The sequence below is a fragment of the Rhinopithecus bieti genome, unplaced genomic scaffold, assembly GCF_001698545.2.
Source record: "Rhinopithecus bieti isolate Rb0 unplaced genomic scaffold, ASM169854v2 scaffold_12480, whole genome shotgun sequence".
NCBI lineage: Eukaryota > Metazoa > Chordata > Mammalia > Primates > Cercopithecidae > Rhinopithecus > Rhinopithecus bieti.
The window spans coordinates 671,405-687,119 of record NW_016807134.1 but is presented as its reverse complement, the minus strand read 5'-3'; the positions used below and the strand labels follow the sequence as shown (position 1 = coordinate 687,119).

The 15,715-nt window shown below is 36.6% G+C and overlaps 1 protein-coding gene across 5 annotated transcripts in view; it reads right to left on the bottom strand.

Annotated features, from left to right (window-relative positions):
- Positions 1–15,715, bottom strand: part of SPHKAP (SPHK1 interactor, AKAP domain containing) — a 199,609-nt gene that overhangs the window by 45,349 nt on the left and 138,545 nt on the right. The gene's annotated exons all lie outside the window — the stretch shown is intronic.

Genomic DNA, 15,715 nt, shown 5'->3' with positions numbered 1-15,715 from the left:
AAAAAAAAAAAAAAAAAAAAAAAAAAAAAAGAAAAGAAAAGAAAAGAAAAAAGAAAGAAAAAAAGAAATAGTCATTTCACTTTTGAGCCTCTAAATAGCTCTCCAGCACCCTACTCAGCTTCCCACTGGTTACAACAAATGCCATCTTCCTTTTATGGCCCAACATACTAAAAAAGTCTGCTTGTATTAGAGTGAATAGAACAGTTACAACAAAATCTTCAAGTTTATAAGGTGTTATCAATTCTCATGAAATAGGAAAAATAACTTTTCATGCTCTAAGGCTGTTTGTAATTGCAATAAATACTTTTCTCTATTTTCTCCTTTCCACTTCTCATTTTGCTCCTTTTCTCCACCCACTTTTTATATAGTGCATAATAAACCAGAACTCCTCTTTGCCACATTGTTTTAGTTCATTTTACTTTATTTTACCTTGTTACACAATTTGCCTCTTTGCTAGCCATCTTGGATAAATGTCTGAATGGATTAGTCTAAAAACAATAGCCATAATATTAAACAATAAATCTGAACAACAATGAAACATTGTTATAAAGTCATATGCTGCATAATGAACAATATTTTGGTCAAGAACTGATCACATATACAACAGTGGTCCTTTAAGATCATAATACCATATTTTTACTGTTTTTACCTTTTCTATGTTTACATATGTTTAGATATACAAATATTTAATGATTGTGTTTCAGTTGCCTGTGGTATTTAGGACAGAAACATCTGTCCAGGTTTATAGCCTAGGAGTAATAGGTTATACCATATAACCTAGGGGTACAGTAGGCTATGCCATCTAGACTTGTGTAAGTACAGTCTATGATGTTCAAACAGTGACAAAATCACCTAATGATGCATTTCTCATAACATGTCCCCAACAGTAAGTGACTTATGCCTGTAAATTAAATCTCAAACATATCACATAGAGAACTACTATGAGCATTCAGATGGGGTTGGAGAAAAGAAAGTTAAAGTTTTCAAAGAGGTTAGCTATATGTTTGAAGGATAAAAAGACTTTTGTTGGACAGGGAATGGATGGGGACCATCACTAGTGGGTTGGACAGACAGCATGATTAATACTTTGAGGTGAGAAGGTGTAACACGCTGTCAAGCAATAGGCAATAAGAGAATCTGATTGCAGGCAGGCCTAGAGGAAGGGAAGTGTCGGTAATTAGGTCTAGTTAGGTTTGTGCTACATGAAAAGATGCAAATGAAATTATTTAATACTTTGCTAAAATCATCCAAAGGTTTTATTTCTAACAAGTTGATTTAATGATACAAAACTGAGAACATTAATTACCTGGAATTTAGTTAGACATTTGAACTTTCAGATGCCTGCAAATATATGGGGATTTCTGATCTTAGTTACTTTTAGGGTCATGGTTTCTTAGTCTATCTTTTTTCTTTTTGAGGTTAAAAAAATGGAAAGGTTTTGAGAAAGATCTTAAAAACTGAAACAGAAGTATAAAGATCATGTCTGCTTTAGTCCCAAAGAATAAGAGATCGCTTCAAGTTTCATGGACTCACGAGATCCTTGAAGTGCAACCCCAGGGTTGTACTTAAATCTGCCTGTTAAGAATAACTTGTATTGTGGGAAGTCAGGGACCCCGAATGCTCCTGATAACTTGATGGGCATTAGGGAGAAGAAAGGGCATAAAATGACCCACACTCTCATCAGAAGTTTTTTTTACTCTGGGTTAATAGGATGGAAAAACAGGAAGAAATTGGCACGAGTCTCTTTGCAGACAGTGCAAATGGAAGCATAAATAGAAGATGGAGCTCAGAAGCAGTTCATGATCTAGGGAAGTTTGAGAATATTCATATAATAATTGAAACTTTGCCCTTGGAAAACTAGTTCAATATCCACAGTGCTCGGGGACTCTTAATAACATGCAACTGGGACTGGAGGTATTGAATTGATGAGAAGATTTTCCATTCACCTTAAAGAAAGGCCCATTACCTTGCCCCTGGGCATGACAAAGCTTTTATTATCCTGCATCACAGTGGGAGAGGGCAAAGCAGAGACCAGAAAGCAAAGAAAGGCATTTATAGCAACAATTTGTCTGCCCTCCAATATTTTCTTTAGTTCTCTGAGGATGAACTCTCTTTTCACCTATTCTAGGCTACTAAATGAAACTCTGCCTACACCTGAAGGACACTCTCCACATTTGCTAGCTGAACCAAGATAAAAACAAAGCAAGACACAAACCGACTTCTTGCTTACACTTCTTATGCACATCTTTCAATATCTTCGTAGTAGGGGATGATCCAGGCTTCTTAGGGCCTGATGTGCATGCAATGTGAGGCCTTCTTTAAGAAATAGAATAACGGTCGATTGTGGTGGCTCACACCTGTAATCCCAGCACTTTGAGAGGCCAACGCGGGTGGATCATGAGGTCAAGAGATCGAGACTATCCTGGTCAACAGGTAGAGAAACCCCATCTCTACAAATAATATAAAAATTAGCCAGGCTTGGTGGTGTGCGCCTGTAATCCCAGCTACTCCAGAGGCTGAGGCAGTAGAATCGCTTAAAGCTGGGAGGCAGAGGTTGCAGTGAGCCAAGATCATGCCACTGCACTCCAGCCTGGCAACAGAGCAAGACTCCATCTCATGAAAAAAAAAAAAAAAAGAAAAGGAATATTCTAAATTAGGTGTGAGAGTGAATATTTACTTATTTAGAAGGAAAAAAGGAATCACAAGAAAGCTAGAACTTAAAAGGGCTGGCAAATACTAAAAACATAAAACTGCCAGAAATATGATATCTAATCGCCTGCCCAATGCACCTCCATAATAGGTTTTTTTTTTTTTTTTTTTTTTTTTACATTTTGATTAAATACTCTTTGGTCACTTCTTCATGTGAAAGCAATATTGAAACATTGTCTTCTCTAGAGAAACTAGAAAATAAGCCAGTTTCCCTCTAATATGGTTGACTGATTTTTTAACTTCCAAATTTTATTGAAAATATGTTTTCAGCTTATTGTCAAATTCAGTGGGAAACTGCTATACAGTTCCTTTCATATATGAGTTGTTATAGGCATACTCACTCTTTGTACTACCTTCACAGTTTCATACTCTAAAGACATAATTTGGATTGATTCTCTTTTGTGTGATTTCCATGAAAAAAATGCATCATGCATTTGTGATTTTCAGTGCTGTACTATCAAATGCATGCCCACCAAGAGGAAATTTCTGCTTGACTAGGCCTCAATGAGGACCCAACCTTGCACTTCAGTTTTACATGTCTGATGACTGGAAGAATTTTACACAGAGTAGCTTCTGGCATGTAAACCTTGTTTTCTCTCACTGCCTACATATTTTTGGTATTGGAAACTGTAGGACATGCTCACACTATCCCTAACCTGGCACATTTGTGTTGCAGTGTCTGGCTGGGTTACCACTCTTGATGGTAGAAGCATTCCTGGAAGTCATTGCTATATGTGGATGGCTAGCAATCACTTAACTGTATATGAAAGTGATATCAAGCCACATAAATATATCATGTAAACACAACCCCCTCAATTTCCCTTAAGCCAGAGCCCAATAACACCTGTGGTCACTCCAATGACTCTCAGTATGGGGGGAGGTAAGAGGTAGTAGGAGTCGAAATGGAAAGAGACAATCAAAATTAAAATATCTTACTTTGACTATTTTACAAAAACGCATAGCCATGTGAATACAGTGATAGGCCCTGTCCCAAGGGCCTTGAAACTGGGGCCTATGCATATTAACAGCCCTGAAACCTAAATTTTGATAGTTTTACAGTAAATCCACTTCTTGATGAAATGGACGCTGTGACTGGATTGCTCTTAGCAAGTTTTCAATCTCTACAAACTGGGGCTATTAATTGAGATTTAAGCGACCACTAATGCTGAAGTCCAAGAAGAATACAGGACCAGGCTCTGTCTAGTAGAGCTGGGGAGTGGTGAGCCTGGATTAGGAGGCTTTGATGAGGAGGCTGAATGTTTGATGAGGAGATTGAATGTCTCCAAAGTGCATGGTGTCAATCCCGGGTGCTGAGAAGACAAACAATACAAGGCATTGTTCTTGCTCTTGGGAGTTATGATCTGTCTGAAGGCAGGACATGTCCTTAAAGTGACAGAAACATCATGGGCCGTGTGTGCTGGAGAAGGGAGTTGGGAGAACTGGGTCAATCATGAACATGTTTACAGTGTTATTACAGGAGGAAACTTTTGGTAGTAGGAAACTGAAATAAAGTTTTTATTTATTTTGTTTTTTTGCAGGAGCAGTTAGGGTGAATGTTATGTGTGACTAAAATAATAAAGCCTAGAAGATTCTACATTACAGTTCCATGAGCTGGAGAGAATCCTGTCGGTGCGGAGGCTAGGGCTGCATGCTGGAGCCACCAGCCAATGGAGAATAAGGCATAAGTACTGTGATGCTTTTGCATTATCTGTAAAATGCCTGCATGAGCAAATCCAAATATGCCATATGACCTAGGAAAGGATTTTTTTCAGTATGTATTTTTACATAATTATTCTTTTTTCTTGAACATAGAAGTGGTTGATTTTCCTGCAGCCTTCACAATCTGTTAGTTCATGAGGGCAGGCCCTGTCCATCACTCGATTCCCAGTGCTCAGCATGGTGCCAAGCATCTGGCAGATGCTCAATAAATTCTTGTTGGTGAGTGCAGGTGACAGGTGTACAAGAGAAAGGGACATTTGTAATAATCATTTCCCTTATTTATAGAATGAATTCCAGTGTAGTCAATAAACAGTTTTCTTCCCGTAAAGGTATAGGGAATATGTAGAGAAGCTACAGAAGAATTAAATGAGCAAATAACCCAGCTATTGGCTTCTATTTCCAGTACTTAGATTAGCTTCTTTTTCTCACAAAGAAGGATTTGCTAAAAAATAGAAGACAAAATGTTGAGAATCATAAGTGTAATAAAGACACATAAAAGGTGCTAACATTTTTCTTGGAATGGCAGCTCCTTTCTCGTCACATAAAATACATTTCTTTTGTGTATTTGTGCACATATCCTTACTGAGACCATCTGCAGACATACTCAGCTGAAGCAGATGGAAACACACATCATCCCAAAAGCATACAAGCACTTCTTCTCTTGCTTTCTTAACAGAGCTAATCTTGTGGTTGTACTCTATCTTTTACACTCAAGTGCTGCTCTTCTATCATTATTACGGTTTTTAAACAAGACATTGCAGGAATAAATGTCACTGAGAAGATGACGCCACCTTATGATTTTGACTTTTATATAACCTAATAAAATATTCCTCAAAACTACTTATATATAATAAAAATTTGAATGTCTATAGGAAATATACTGCTTTTTTTTAGTATCATGGGTTATTAGCCAAGTAATCTCAGTGATTACTCTTATTTATGAATCTCTTTTCATAAATGAAGCTCCATGTAGGCATTTATAACACTAAAATTTTATTGTGAAATTTTGTTAACTGGTGATATAAAACATATCTTGGTGAAAAACTGATGTGCGGAAGTGGTTGACATGAAAATCTAGTATTCAATACAAAACAAGTAATTTTTAAGTGGATTGTAATTCACAGAAACTTTTTTGAGGCAACTGTATTTCCTAAATAGTTTTATTTGATACAAATAAAGTCAGACGAAATCAGTGCTTTTATATCAGATAAAATGGGTTTGACTTTTGAATTGAAAACACGTAGAAACAACTGATGATGACAATTGTTGGGATGAAAACCATATTATAAGTGCAGTTTTATGTTTTCATGTATTAATTTTAGTCAACATTTTAGATTATTCTGATAGTGAAATGCAATCATTAAGAAATGTCATTGTATTCTGCATCCACTAGGGGCAAATCACTGTGTCAGAGGTCAGATGACACCAAGGTTTTAGGCTAGGAGGTGAGTCCTTTGATTCCTCTGCTTGAATTTTTTTCATTTTTCCTAAAGTTAGCTAACATCTATTAAGAAAACTTTTCAGAAAATATTAACCCACAGCATGATGTCGAATTTAAAATCTAGATATTTGAATGTTGAATATGACCAAATACATACTTACAGTTTTTCTTAGAAGAAAAGCAATTCCTTCTTTTAAGCAGCTTTTAACAATGCAGCCATCTGGCCATGTGGGATATGACAGCATCTCTTAATTTGATGGCATCAAAATGCTGATTTCACAAAGCATCCAAAGAAAACATTGCCTCCTTTCTTTTTCTAACCAAAAGGCTTCTGCTAGATTCAGGACCCTGGACCAAAATTAGCTTCTAAAGAATATGACATTTTTTCTGCCTAGGACTGTAGGAAATTTTTTTCATCAATGGTATGATGCCACCATGCTGTGGTCATTCTGGAATACATTTGACTGTTTGGGAAAATACTGCATTTATATCCAGTCATTGCTTTGAAGTGATTACAACAATTACACAAAATGAAATATAAAGTTTTATTGACACTTAAGACTGTCCAGCTTCTCTCCTTTTTTTATTGTCAACATTAAAAATAATGTTGAATTGTAATTCTGGGGGAAGCTCCTCAAACAGTTTGTGATAAGAGATACAGTAAAAGGAGTACAAATACCTAAAATACTAGAGGTCTTTAAACTAAACATACCTGAAGTCAATTTTATTGATAGCTTAAAAAATAAAATTAAAAAATAAGTATACACTCAAGATAATTAGCTATTTTGCCATAAAAATGTAGTGTTTATTGTCTTAGACTTTTCGTTTGAACCAAGAGGATACACTTACATGTAATGTCTGATGTACTTTTACTAGATATGTAACACATTATATTTATTTTAGATTTCCATTTTAAAGATCTGTTACTAGCAAGTGTTTCCCTCTTGAAAGTAGGCCCTGAGTAATTATTTGGACCAGATGAAAACTAAAGAATCAGTAGAAAAATGTGTTTCTACACTTCACCTGCTTGCAAAAATGTGCTCTGGGTTATATAAAATAAAGTGGTAATAGAAAATTAGCATATTAAAAATACACAGTACCGTAAGATGTTTTCCTATATGATTTTTTAGGAATAGCTTTCTTGTGTTTTATCAGTCACTGGCAGTTTCTCTAGCGTGGCTATTCTCTGTTTTCCATCAATCAGCAATTTTTTGTGGAATTCCACTACATGCCAACACTAGACACTAAGTTTAAGGCAGATATTCTAGGCACTAATTTCTTTTCTCGGGGATAATCATTTTTATTTCCAAGGGCCCTTAGGAAAATTAAATCAGGATTATCCAAGTATTTGTTTAGAAGACGGTTCTGGGCTGGGCACGGTGGCTCACACCTATAATCCCAGCACTTTGGGAGGCCAAGGCAGGTGGATCACATGAGTTCAGGAGTTCGAGGCCAGCCTGGCCAACATGGCAAAACCCTGTCTCTACCAAAAATACAAAAATTAGCCGGGCATAGTGGCGCATGCCTGTAGTCCAGCTACTCAGCAGGCTGAGGCAGGAGAATCGCTTGAACCCAGGAGGCGGAGGAGGTTGCAGTAAGCAGAGATAGTGTCACTGCACTCCAGCCTGGGTGACAGAGTGAGACTCTGTCTCAAAAAAAAAAAAAAAAAAAAAAAAAAAGAAGAAGAAGAAAACATTTCTGCATTCTCTGAAATCTTATGATCACTAGAGGGTATAACCTTGGCTTAGAGTAATTGTATTACTCTATGTAATACAGTGCAGATTTGCTGAATGAATCTAGGTGGTAATGTGGAGCGGAGGACACTGGCCGTGGGAGAGGATGTGCAGATGCTGGCTCTGCTCTCAGCTCCCATGCTGTTGTGAGGAAAGGAGATGGGAGCCATGTCCTGTGGCTTGTGAATTGTCAGGTGAGTCTTAGAAACAGAGCAGCTAGTCATCTTCTACTAGTCGGCAGTCAAAAAGGCTGAACTAGAACTATGAGGACTACTCTTATTTCCCGGAAAAGAGAGAAGAAAGTGAAAGTGGAAATTAAAAGGATCTAAGTAGGAGAGAGCAGAAGAAAAAGAAAACAAACAAACAAACAAAAACAACAACAAAAAACAAGCAATCGTGCAAACAAACAAATCACCAATGGAGCATCACAGGTACTGGCTTACTCCTGGAAGGAGCTGCATTTAGGTCTGAAGACCACCTGGCTCTGTGAGTAAGAACATTTAACCTGCCTGCATGGCACATCAGAATCATCTGGACAGAGTTCTTACACTTGCATGTTCCTGGGCTCTGAACCACAACTATTTCATCAAAATCTCTTGGGTTGGGGCCTGGGGATATTTACCCAATTATTTATCAATTCTTACTATCATTATGTATTTATTTTTTAAAGACTGGCTTTATTCAGATCTAATTTACATACCATATGACATATCCATTTAAAGTGTGTGATTCAATAACTTTTAGTATATTCATCATTTCTAAAAGAAGCTATATCCATTAGCAGTCATTCTCCATTTCCCCCAAATACCCTCTTTCCAGTTCTAGGCAACTATTAATCTACTTTATATTTCTATAGATTTCGTTGTTCTGGAAATTAAATATAAATAGAATAATATAATATGTAGTTTTCTGGTGACTGAGATAGACTATTTATAAAGAACAGCCATTTCTGAGAACATAAAACAATTAAAATTTGGCTCCTTGACTGTAATTATTTTTTTCTGCCACCCAAATTCTATTTACTTGGCATAAGTATTTATTTCTGTTTAATTACATAAACATTATCTACTGACCTAAGACATTAAATTGCCTTTTCTAAACCTTTATTACTTATATATAAGAACAGAATGTTATTTTGTTTTTCAGGGCTATGGAACATTTAATTGAGAAATGACTTCCCTCTTGTTCCCAGAGGCGTTTACGACTTAATGGATATAAATGGATGCCAGCATTATGGGTACTGCCTGTCATCATGTGTTATAACACCACGGAATGATTGCAAGGAATAACTTTTAGTTCAATAAACTTTTAGTATATTCATCATTTCTAGCCTATTCATCATTTCATACCTATTGTCGTTGCAATAGGTATCCAACGACATACATGAAATTACAAAAAGACTGCAATTTAAAACGGAAATATAGGCAGGTTAAAAATATCAAGCATTCCCTAGTCATTATTACTGATTAAATTTCAAATATGAATAATGCTGAGAGAACTTATAGACCTGCAGACAACAGATCATTTATTATTAGAGAAAAAGATGTTGGATCAGAATGAGCAAATGCCAGCTTTTATGTGTAGATCAAACACTTGAATCCAAGGTATAATTTCAATTTCTTGACACAATGTATGAAAGGATATATAGGTTAGTTTTATTTTAAACGTTTAGAAGAGTTAATGGAGGATACACTCTTTTGTTTTGTTTTGTTTGAGATGGAGTCTCACTTCGTCGCTCAGGCTGGAATGCAGTGGCACAATCTCGGTCCACTATAACTTCCACCTGCCAGGTTCAAGCAATTGTCCTGCCTCAGCCTCCTGAGTAGCTGGGACTCCAGGCATGTGCCACCATGCCTGGCTAATTTTTGTAGTTTTAGTAGAGACAAGGTTTCACCACGTTGGTCAGGCTAGTCCTGAACTCCTGACCTCAAGTGATCCACCCATCTTGGCCTCCCAAAGTGCTGTGATTACAGGTGTGAGCCACTGTTCCTGGCCGAGGATGTAGTTTTCATTGATGTTAAAAACCTAATCAAATAATTGACAAAAGTCTTCCTCAGGTACAATGAGACAACCTAACTTTGACTATAGTGTAAGAAAAAAAACCATAGACATGATAAATTGAATATCAATATTGCATGCTTTACAATTTTGTAGAATTTTGTGTTTTAACTCTTCCACTAAGCTTCCATTAAAGACTTTTCACCTTTAAAGTAATAAAACATAATAACATCTAGTGGTTGCTTTCTCCCTCTTCTGAAAGTCGTACACATTTGCACAGAGAAAATATGAAAAAGAAAAAGTAGAAAGTCATGTTTGTAATCTGGATAGCTCAATTATTTTAGAATAGATAAAAGACAATTCATATACTTAGAATCATGGAGAATAAGTGATAGTGAACTTAATTTTAAAATGCAAACAGTTTATCTAAACTAAACATCTAACTTTCCTCTCTCATATGTTTGACAACTGAACTACTAAATAACTCCAAACTTTACCTCCTCAAGAAGCCTCAGGTATAACTGAGCAAACACTTGGTGCATCTTTAATAATTAACTAATGCTGCAATCTCATTGCTATAGGTAAAATTTATTAAAAATCCCAACAACTCAATAGCTATTACTAAAGGCACAACTTGAGTGAGTCTACATAGGGAAGCAGAAAAATGTTCAGAGGACTTAGTCCTAAAATATAGCTGCAAATGCAGGAAAAGTACTTCTTTTTTTAACAGAATTATCTGGATTGAATATCTATATTAATAAAAGACATCAAGTGGTTCTTAGTTTCATGGGTACTCTAAGAACCACTCTATTTGGCCCACTCCAGGTTTGCATATGAAAACTTTAGCCCAAGGCATGTATCTGAATTACTATGCCTATAGACTGGACGCTTTAGAGACTCATTAACTTAAATCTAACAGGCTGCCAAGTGTTGAGAGGTAACTTACTTTTCAAAAAAATGACCGTTAAATTCAAGCCTTTGAAAAACGGAATTCTGCGAACTATAGTTGACACATAATGAATAAATACATAGAAAAAACAATTAGAGAAAAACAAAGCAAAATATGAGAGGGAACATCTATTATAGTGAGTAGGATAACCACTAGTCTTTCATATTTGTTTCCTTTGACAATGATGCTAATTAGTTATTAAAATAGAATCTGGAGGACATTATGCTAGATGAAATAAGCCAGGCACAGAAAGATAAGTATCGTATTATCTCACTTATATGTGAAATCTAAAAAAGCCAAACTCACAGAAGCAGAGAGTAGAATGGTGATTGCATGGGGCTGGGGGATGAGAAAAATGGGGAGAAATTGGTCAAAGGGTATAAACTTTCAGTTTTAACATGAATCAGTTCTGGAAATCTAATGTACAGCATGGCGACTCTATTTAATAGTACTGTATTGTTTACTTGAATTTTGATAAGAGAGAAGATTTTAATTGCCCTCACCACACACACACACACACACACACACACACACAGACACGTGCACACACAAACAGATGGTAATTAGGGGTGGTGATGGCTGTGAAAATTAGATTGCAGTAATCAGTACACAATGTATACATGTGTCAAATCAAAATGTTGTATACCCTGAATACATATAATTTTTGTGTGTTCATTAAATATTTCAAAATAAACTAAAAATAAAAATCCATGTTTCAAAAGACTTTTCTGCATGCTGAATACTGCTGTTATTCTCTTTTGTGGTCTCTGTTGGTAAAAATGATGCATATCCTGATTTCTGTATTCTTTGTCTAATTTACTCCCTTGAACTTCACTTGTTTTAGGCAATGACGTTTAGAAAAATGGCCTCTATGATGTAAGCAGTAGCTTAAGTGAGCTCAGGCTGTTAAGTTGTGGCAAATAAATTTTGCACTTAAACTCCAGTTGTTAAACCAAGTATTAAAAATAAATAGGCGATTTGAAAAGCTGGCCAACACTTCATATTCTTTAATGCTACCAAAAATCACTGACAGCTACGGGATAGGGAGCTGGGTTTTTGTTTGTTTCTTTCACATTTCAATGTTTCTGACTTTATTCCCTGAAGCACCATTAATCTGGCTTTAGCATATACAGAAACAACAACAAAAAGAACAAAGAAAAATTCATTGTAATATCATTATATTTTCCTGTCTGAGACTTAGAATTCCGGGAGGTAACTGAAGGGGATGTGAACGATCTCTTCGTAGCCTTCAGAAAACCTCAAAAGACCCCTCCTTGGGCAAGGAGAGACAGCTAGGGGCAAGGGCAGCTGAGCATTGAAGTTTATCCTTTTGTCATTCCCCAACCTCATCATGATTCCACATCTACATCTAGTTAACATTTTCCCACTTGAAAGCAGAATAAAAGCATAAAAAATATTCTTGAGCTTCAAATAGCTCTTGCCAAATACATTTTTAAATTTCGCTATCAGTACATGAATGAGACAGCAAACAAAAGTGGAATAACTCTCCAAAATATAAGTGAGTATATGTAGGAAAATGTGTTTCTTGTATTTTTATGTCAGTGTAAAATCACAGAATCTGAGAGCAAGAAGTGACTTAAAAAATTATCTGGTTTAGGCCGGGCGCAGTGGCTCATGCCTGTAATTTCAGCAGTTCGGGAGGCCAAGGTGGGCAGATCACTTGAGGTCAGGAGTTCGAGATCAGCCTGGCCAACATGGTGAAACCCTGTCTCTACTAAAAATACAAAAATTAGCTGGGCGTGGTGGCGGCGGGTGCCTATAATCCCAGCTACTTGGGAGGCTGAGGCACGAGAATCACTTGAACCTGGGAGGCAGAGGTTGCAGGGAGCCGAGATTGTGCCATTGCACTCCAGCCTGGGCAACAAGAGCAAGACTCTATCTCAAATAAATAAGTAGATAAAATAAATAAAATTACTGGTTCAACTCTCTCATGTTATCTGTAAAGAAACTGAATTACAGATAAGTTAAGCAAAACATGCCAAGTCCCCCAGCTACTTCATTCATTAATTTGTGCCCATTCATTCATTCACTCACTCTACTTATTCACTTATCCCTTTAAAGAACACGTAACAACAGCCCCTCTACGCTCGCAGAGCTAGGTGCGGCATGCAGCAATGAGATGCACGAGATGGTCATGGTTCCTTGCAGTTTGGTGGGCTAAACTAGTCTGATGATCTGAAACTTGAAATCAGACAGCTGTAAATGAAGACAGACTCCAGTGAGTGCTACAACAGAGGTACAAACAAAATTGATACTGAAATCTGGACAAATGAAAATGGGTGGGCTCTAAGATATGGAAATTCAGAAAGACCAGGGGTTTTTTGAATGAGTTAATCTAGGATTCAAAGTGGAAAGGAGAGTACACTGGGAGAGAAAGTTGGTATAGGTGAAGATTCCATTGTCTTGATAAGATTCTGTGCTTTCTGTTTTAAATACTGGGGAGTGACAGAAGATTTATTTCTGAAGACAGTGAGGAGGAGAAAAAAGTTGTATCTTATTTTTGCCTAACTGTCCATCGGGGCTGAAGGGGACTCCATGCTCCTTGAAATCCGTTTTGATTACCTTTAATTCTTCAGTTTGCTGCCACGAAATTGGAGTACCCTCAAATTATTTCTACAAGGTTAGCTTGCTTGCAGGAGATCAATCCTGATGCAAAACTCAGTCACTTCTTTGGTTTACACAGAAAAATAAATCGTTCATATCAAGCCTTTGAGTTTAGCAGGGTATCTGAACACCTTTTGGTGAAAGAGTGGGGGTGCAGATGGGTGGGAACATTGACCTATTTACCATCACCCTTCGCTCTTTATTCCTTCACCTCCACCTCATCTCTCACCGACACCCTCCCGCCTAGTCCTTGACCTCTACATTCTCTTCATCATGTAGAACTGTTTCTTTGCTGAAGTACAGTCATGTACCTCATAGTGACATTTCTGTCAATGACAGAACGCATATATGACTGTGTTCCCATAAAATTATAATACTGTACTTTTACTGTAATTTTTTTTAATGTTCAGGTATCTTTAGACTTACAAATACTCACCACTGTGTTACATGCGGACAGTATTCAGAACAGTAACTTGCTATACAGGTTTGTAGCCTAGGAACAATGGGCTACAGCATATGGCCTAGGTGTGTAGTAGGCTATGAGGATGAGTAATGTTCATTTCTTCATATGTTTGTGGGCCAATTGTGTATGTTTTTTTAGAAGTGTCTGTTCAGATCCTTTGCCCACTTTTTAATGGGGTTGTTTTTCTTGTTGAAGTGTTGCAGTTTCTTATAGATATGTGTAAGCACACTCTATGTTTGCAGAATGACAAAATCACCTAATGACTCAATTCTCAGGATGCATTCCTGTCTTTAAGCGACATGCGATTGCACTGACACCAACCCAGGCCAGGAGAGGGAGTGTGGGACCGCGCTTGAGAACCCAGCTCCATTCCCAGCTCTGCTCCTATTAGTTTTGTAAATTATGCAACCACTAGGAGGCTCCATATCCTTGCCCATAAAATGGGGGAAACAACAGTACCTATCTCATAGGATTTTTGGAAGGGTTTAAACACAAAGTCTAAAACACAGGAAGTGCTCAATAAATAATTTTGCTGTGTTATTGTTACTTCTCCAACCAATTATCAATGTATGTTTAAACATAATTAACTTTAAAAAATCTGTGTTATTTAAAATCTTCTGCCCCACCCCTTCTAAAGTGTGATTCCCTTCCCAAACTAACCGCTCTTTCTTCCAGTATACTGTTATTTATTGATCACAAATGTTAGACACTGCCGCATGATAAACAATGAGGTTTTCAGCACTTCAAATTATTTATGTATTTATTTATAATAATTTTAGCTTTTATTTCAGATTTAAGGAGTGCATGTGTGCCCGGGCTTCTTACATGGGCTTAATGCATGACGCTGAGGTTTGGGGTATGAATGATCCTATCGTGAGCATAAGACCTAATAGGTAGCTTTTTCAGCCCTTGGACTCCCCGCTCTCTCCCTGCTCTAACAGTCCCCAGATCTTCCCATTTTTTATGTCCATATGTACCCAATGTTTAGCTCTCACCTGTAAGTGAGAAAAAGCGGTATTTGGTTTTATGTTCCTGCCTTAATTCACATAGGATGTTCCTGCAAAAAATATAACTTCATTGTTTTTTATGGCTGCATAGCATTCCATGGTATATATGTACCACATTTTCTTTATCCAGGGTAAACAGACAACCTACAGAATGGGAGAAAATCTTCACAAACTCCAACATCCAACAAAGGTCTGACATTCAATATCTATAAGAAACTGCAACAACTCAACAAGAAAAAACAACCCCATTAAAAAGTGGGCAAAGGATGTGAACAGACACTTCTCAAAAACAAACAAACAAACAAACAAACAAACAAAAAAAAAACACGTACAAGTGGCTCACAAACATATGAAGAAATGATCAACATTACTAATCTTCAGAGACATGCAAATCAAAACCACAATGAGATACCACCTCACACTAGTCAGAATAGCTATTACTAAAAGGCCAAAAAAATACTGGATGTTAGGGTTTGGAGAAAAGGAACACTTATAAACTGTTGGTGGGAAAATACATTAATTCAGCCACTGTGAAAAGCAGTTTGGAGGTTTCTCAAATAATTTACCATTTGACCCATCAATCCCACTGCTGAGTATAAACCCAAAGGAAAATAAGTCATTCTGCCACAAAGACACATGTACTTGTATGTTCATGGCAGCACTATTCACAATATTTCCTTTACCTACAATTTGTTCTTACTGATTTAATTTTTGCCATATGCAGATGGAATCATCAATGGTGGATTTGTTAAAAATTTATTTTTACTGATACATATTAGATGTACCTGTGTTTAGGGTACATGTGATAATTTGATACATTAATATAATTAAATCTAGGTAACTGAAATATCTATCATCTTCAATATTTATATTTTCTTTAGGCTAGAAACATTTGAATTCTCCTCTAGCTATTTTGAAATATAGAACTGATTGTTAACTCTAGTCACCATACTGATCTGTTGAACACCAGGTCTTATTTCTTCTAAGTGATCTAAGTGTATACTTCTACTTTTTAATCAGACTTTTACATTCACCCACCCCACTTTTTTTTTTTTTTTTTTTTTTTTTTTT